The sequence below is a fragment of the Pteropus vampyrus genome, unplaced genomic scaffold (assembly GCF_000151845.1).
Source record: "Pteropus vampyrus isolate Shadow unplaced genomic scaffold, Pvam_2.0 Scaffold93, whole genome shotgun sequence".
In the NCBI taxonomy this organism is placed as follows: domain Eukaryota; kingdom Metazoa; phylum Chordata; class Mammalia; order Chiroptera; family Pteropodidae; genus Pteropus; species Pteropus vampyrus.
This window is the reverse complement of record NW_011888874.1, coordinates 4036208-4043294: the sequence shown is the minus strand read 5'-3', so window position 1 is coordinate 4043294 and position 7087 is coordinate 4036208.

Here is a 7087-nt window from a genome sequence, read left to right as displayed (position 1 = left end):
AGTAGATTTACAAATAATAGCCCCAAAATGTAAATAGCCAAGGTGGTTATCAATAGGAGAATGGATAAACAAATTATGGTCTATTAACATAGTGGAATATTACTCAGCATTAAAAAGAAATGAAATACTGATTCATGCAATAACTTTGATTACTCTCAAAAACATTATGCTGAAAAGAAGCCTTACCCCCCAAATGGTATATAATTTCATTTATATGATATTCTAAAATAGATAAAATGAATTCATGGATAACAAAATTGGGAAAGTGGTTACCTCACAGCAGTTGGGGAGTTATTGACAGAGAAGGGGCATGAGAGAACTTTCTAGAGTGATGATAATGTTGTATACCTTGAAAGGGGATTTATATTACTCAGACTCAGCATTTGTCAAAACACACCAGAGTAAAGTTAATATTTGAGCATTTCCTTTATGTAAATTTTATCCCCCCAAACTATGAAAAAACATTAAACTCTAGTTAATGATATTCATGCTGAAGTTTTCAGGGGTACACTGATGTTAACAATTTATCCCAAAGCATATTTTAAGAATGAGGTGGATTGACGGATGGTTATAGGATTGAATAGATGGATAGATGTGTGATAAAGTAAATATGGAAAATGTAGAATGTAGAATTGAATTGAGAGCATATGGGTGGTCTGCTCTTTTAACTATTTTTACGTATCAATTCCATTTTTCTTTAAAGTTCTACTTGGAACCCAGTCAAGTTCATGAAACCCTTCTTAACCCTCCATATATTGCCTTGGTCTTTTCCTTCTCTGAATTATATTAATAAATGTAACAGACAACACAGATTTTTGACACTTGTTTATACCTCATTATGCATTTTCTGGAATCATGTAAATAACATTTATCTTCTTGACTAAGATATAAACTTCTTAAGAGAAAAGACTACTTGCACTTTTTTTTCTTCCTCTCCCCAAATGTCCTTTCTCCAAACACTCAAAGAATTCACAAGAGCACTGTCACATCATGATAGTGTTTGTTGAAGTGGCGAAACTTCAAGACACATACAACTGTAACTTCTTTGTAATTTTCAGATGAGTCTGTAGTTTGTATTTTAAGGATGGCTTAAACCTAGAGAACCAGACTAATCTGTTTCCTGGATAGATTCCAGTTTCCATTTCATAGGCCTGAACGTTTACTATTTACAGCTCAATAGTATTCATAGAAGAGAGGCTATAAGAGAAGCGCCAAATGAAATATCTACTGTGAACGAAGCTCAGCCTACCCACTGAGTTACATTTGGAGCCCCTGGCAGAGGGTTCTTTCCTTGGCAGTCTTTGGAGACACTATGACAGTGTGGAAAGCTGGTGAGACAAAATGATATGCACAGCAGCAGCTTACAGATACTCTTATTCAGGAGACAAAAAAGAGATCAACAATTACAAAATTATCAGAAGGTGGTTTGACCGTCTTTTCGGACACTGAAATTGATCTCGCCTTTCCTCAATGATTGATGACCTTATGGTGACAGAACTATTACAGTATTGAGTAGCTAATGAGAGCCCTTGCTGTTCATTCTAGGAACAATGATCTCTAGGATTAAGAAATAAGAGGAATTAATCTACACCAATAAGAGTATTTAACACCCAAAGTAGATGATTAATCCCAAGATAATCGTCACCAAGGTGGGTGAAATATCATAACATATATTTTCTATTCTTTCTCTATTTGAATTTTATGAACTATAACCATCAAATTTCTCACTTTCTCAACATATTATTTTAAGAGGAAATTTGAAACCTATTAAATGCAAGAATTTTTGTTATAGTTTAGAGAATAAGATAAAATTGCAATCTAAAAATTTATCAGTTCCACCTCTAGAGAGCATTAGTTTATTCATTATTCAAGAGGATCCTTTTAGGGTCTGGCTTTGTCTTTCAACTCGCTTAGCTGATGTGAACGAAAGTTCTCCTTTCCAAGAGAGTTCGAGAGCCTTCAGTTGCCCTCTGCAGGAAGAAACACGTTGACTTTCTATTTCATCTTTGAATCCTACCATTCTGATCTTTGAAATAATTATATCAGATCCCCCCAAACCTACCTTATTTGACTAAGAAATTCCTTTTTCAAAAATTATGTTTTATTGTGGTAAAAAACACACATGAAATTTACCATCTTAACCATTTTTTAAGGTGTACATTTCAGTAGCGTTGAGTATATTCACGTTGTTGTGCATCTGAGCTTCAGAACTTTTTCGTTTTGCAAAACTGAAACTCTGTCTGCATTAAACAACAACTCCCCATCTTTCCTTCCCCCCCAGCCCAAGGCAGCCACCATTCTCCATTCTGTTTCTATGATTGTGACTACTCTAGATATCTCATATAAGTGGAATCATAATACAGCATTTATCCTTTTGTGACGGGTTAGTTTACTTAGCACTGTGTTCTCATGGTTCACTCATGTTGTAGCATGTGTTAGAATTTCTTAAGGCTGAATGATATTCCAGTATTCATCTGTTGATGAAAACCGTGCCGCTTCTATTTCTTGACTATTCTGAATAGTGCTACTATGAACGTGAATGTGCAAAAATCTCCTTGCAATCCTGCTTTCGTTTCATTCAGATAAATACTCAGAAAGGGAATTGCCAGCTATTATGGTAATTCTGCTTTTCATTTTTTGAGGACCTGCCATACTGTTTTCTATGGTGGCTGCACCATTTTTCATTCCTATCAACAGTCTACAAGGATTGTATTATTATTATTATTTTTCCATATCCTTGCTAGCACTTGTTAGTTTCTGTTTTTCTTTTTTCATAGTGGTCATCTTAATGGGAGTGAAGTATTAAAATATACTTCTTAATAGAAAAAAAATAATTTTCTCACCAAAGGAGTTGAAAGTATTGAGGATACAGGATCCAAATAAGATTTATTTCACATTAAACTTGGAGTGGCCTGTCGTTTTATACATTGCTCGTGGGTTTGTCTTTCTTTAGGTTTCTGAAATTAGCCATGTGCTAAAATGAACCACTTACCCTAGTACTGACTGAGCATAATTTGAACTTTTGCAACCCCGTTTTCCATGGAGAATAAATGTCTGTAAGAGAAACTACTTTCCAAAACTGTACATCTCCATGAATATCTTTTTAAAAGTGAAAATTATTGAGGTGACGTTGGTCAACAAAATCAAATAAGTTTCAAGTGTACAATTCAACAGTATGTTGTACATATATTGCATTGTGTGTTCACCACTCATAGTTAGATTTCCTTCCATAACCAAATATTTGACTCCCCGTGACTATTTTATAATTGCCAAAGTGCACTTCTTAATCCTGTCACCTTTTGCGCCCAGCTCCCAAGTTCCCTCCCATCTAGTACCCATCAATTTATTTTCTGTATCTATGAGTCTGTTTTGTTTATTCATTGACTATGTTCTTTAGATTCCACATATAAGTGAGATCATATGGCATTTGTCTTTCTCTGACTTATTTCACTTGATTTAATACCCTCAAGGGCCATGCATGTGGTCACAAAGGATAGGATTTCATTCCTTTTATGGTCGAGTAATATTCCATTGGTTATATGTACCACTTCTTTATCCATTTATCTATTGATGGACACTTAGGTTGTTTCTATATCTTGGCTATTGTAAATAATGCTACAATGAACATAAGAGTGCATATATCTTTTTGACTTAGTGTTTTGGATTTCTTCAGATCAATACCCAGAAATGGAATTGCTAAGTCATAAGGTAGTTCTATTTTTAATTTTTTGAGGAATCTCCATACTGTTTTCCATAGGGCTGCACCAATTTGCAGTCCCGCCAAAAGTGCATGATGGTTCCCTTTTCTCCACATCCTTGCTAACATTTGTAGTTTGTTGAGTTATTGATGATAGCCACATCCTTGCTAACATTTGTAGTTTGTTGAGTTATTGATGATAGCCATTATGTCAGGTGTGAGGTGATATCTCGTTGTGGTTTTAATTTGCATTTTTTTCTGATCACTACTGATATTGAACATCTTTTCATATATTTATTGGCCATCTGTATGTCTACTTTGGAGAAATATCTGTTCAGGTCCTCTGCCCATCTGTTAATCACATTTTTTTTTTGGTGTTAAGTTTTATGAGTTCTTTATAATTTTTAGTTATTAATCCCTTATTGGATGTATCAATGGTGAGTATCTTCTCCCTTTTTAGGTTGTATTTTTGTTTTTTTGATGGTTTCCTTTGCTGTGCAAGCCCTTTTTAGTTTGATGTAGTCCTATTTTTTTTATTTCCCTTCCCTTGATGACTATAACCTTGCATAATAGTCACAGGAATACAAAGCATAGCATAAGGAATATGGTCAATAATGGTGTAATAACTATGTATGGTGTCAGATGGGTACTCAACTTATTGGGGTGATCATTTCATAAGTTGTATAAATGTCTAATCACTTTGTCGTACACCAGAAACTAATATAATATTGAATGCCAACTGTGAAAAGTGAAAAGCAAATTAAAAATAAAATAAAATTCAAAATTGTGGAAAACCTGACAATGCAAACTTGGTCTGTGACTAAGGAGATAATGTAAATTAAAGTTGGTCATCACTATGAACCTTAATGTTCTCATTACTAAAACAAAGGAGTTTGTCTTGATGAGAGGCGGCAAATCTATATACTTACAGGACTCAGGTGTGCCCTGGAAATGAGTGAAGCAGGCTGATTTTGAAACAGACTGGGGAGCAGGATGACACGCGTCTTCAAAAGCAGGATGCCAGCATTCAGCTCTGACTCACTGAGCCATGAGAGAACACAGACTTCTCTGTACACCTAGAGTATTGCTAGATCTCCACATCTGTTAAGAAAAGTTGAAAAATTTTAGAGATGGTAATCATTTTTTTCAAGCTTACATTTTTATTTTTTTAACATTTTATTTTTTAATTTTAATTTTATTTTTCCCCCTCTCCTCTCCTTTCCTCCCTTCCCTGTGGGTAATCATTTTAATGAAAAGAAAAACACTCTCAGGCAGGACAAATAAAGCACATTTTTTTGGAGGGGGGGTTGGAATATGGCCCATTGACTGGTGGTTTGCAATATGTGAGATAGATGATCCTTACGGTTTTTTGGGTTCTAAAATTCTTTGATTTCTAGATTTCAAGAACAGACTAAAAATAGCAGCACTACAAGGTCTGCGATTCTATTTTGTATCTTGGATGACTCAAAGCTATAGGCTGTTGTCTTGGTTTCACTAGAATGGATCATAATGACTCAATTGTTTGATATATAGATACTGTCTCCTTAAGCACTATATTTATCGTCAGTGAATTGTATTAAGAAAGATTTGTGTGACAGCTCAAATCACATTAAAATGATACACAGCTCTCTGTAGCAAAAACTGCTGTCTTCGATTGGGTTCCTTAGATCTGTATTGAATTTCAGCAAAATTGAAGGGACAAAAAACCAGGTCATGTCTCAATCAATTTCATGAACTAAAAGACAGATGAAATTTCTCTTTTGGCTCCAGGTTTTCATGTCCCTGTAGACTTGTTGAAGAATATTGGTGGTTGTCAGATCTCTTCCATCAGAATTTTCTTCTTGTAATAAGAATGCAGTTGTGATTGACATTTGCTCCCTGCCCAGATCTCCTCTTTTTTTTGTTGCCTTTCTTCATTGATTGAATGTTGAATGACACTCAATTAGTCACTCTTGTTTTGCTCCTCACCTAGATCAGTGATTCTCAAAGTGCGTTTCCCAGACTAGCATCATCATCATTATCTGGATAGAAATAGACATTCTTGGGCCATGGTCCATTGGTTTAGATAATTCTGGTGTTACTGATCCACCCTACAGGTCCAGGCCTGATTATTTATGCAATGTTATTGGTCTAAGGATGGACATATGATCTAGATCAGTGCTTTTCAAACTTTATGGTGAATCCAAATCACTTGGATAGCTTTTTAAAAGACGACTGCCTTGCTGGACCCCTCCCTCAGGGTTCAGGATTCTCTAGCTCTGGGGCGGAATCTAAGTGTTTTTAACAAGTTCCCAGGTAATGCTGGTGCTTCTCTTAGGAAGGAGATGCTGATGACCATACTTTGAGAACCACTGATCTGAGCTAATGAGATTAGAGCCTGAAAATTTTGTTAGAATGGCACATGCATCAGTTAGTTAGCCGATGCCTCATAAATGCATTGTGAAGAACTACTCCATATCTTAGTTCTATATGACAATATAAGTATTTATTTCTTTTTTTACATATGTAATGACTGGCTGGCATTTGACTGTGGGTTTGGAAAGACTTGGCTCCAATCTGCATGTTCTATCCAGCTCTGCTCCGTGTGTCTTTTATCCTACGCGATCCAATGGCTACTCAACTCAAAGCATAGTATTCCAATAAGGAAAGAAAAAATGCAAGAGAACAGGTCCCACTGTGCAAGCTTATTACAATTCTAACCTATGTCAGCTATACCTATTAATATTTCATCAGCCAAAGCAAATCACATGGCCATACAAACACCAAAAGTTCTCATGACAGCTGAAGGGGAAGTAATGAATCCTTATTAAATGGTAATGTAATATATTATGTATGAAAAAAAGTGCTTTCATTCTACTATTTTTTAAAGCTGACGAACTGTGGTCTTGGGTCTGTTAGTGGCTGACTTTGCAGCCATATTGGAAAAGGTTGCCTCAGAGTGACAGCAATAAAAAGAAAGAGCTGAAAGCTGACGAGAGATAAAATCTTGAAGATCCAGCCATGTTAGGAACTAGATCTTCCACTAAACTTTTTTATTAGGTAGACCAATACTTTGTTTTTCTTAAGCTATTTTTTGTAACCCAAAGTCCTAAAGTCTTTAGTCATGAACCAAATATTTAATAGTTATCTTTCAGTTTGTAGATCTTTATCAATCTTGAGACAAAGGAGATTTCAATGAACACTGTATTTAAGTTGTGTATTGAAATGTTTATTTGCCAAGTTTTTCAGTACAGTGGTATTCTAGAAGTTTGATTCAAAGTTAAATGTATTGCAATAGAATTTGTCTTTAACCAAAGACTATCAACACCAGATAACATTTTGCTTAGCATACCTCAAAGGATTAGTTAAAAGTTAAGTAGGGATATATAACAAAAGCAATGTGAACATTTG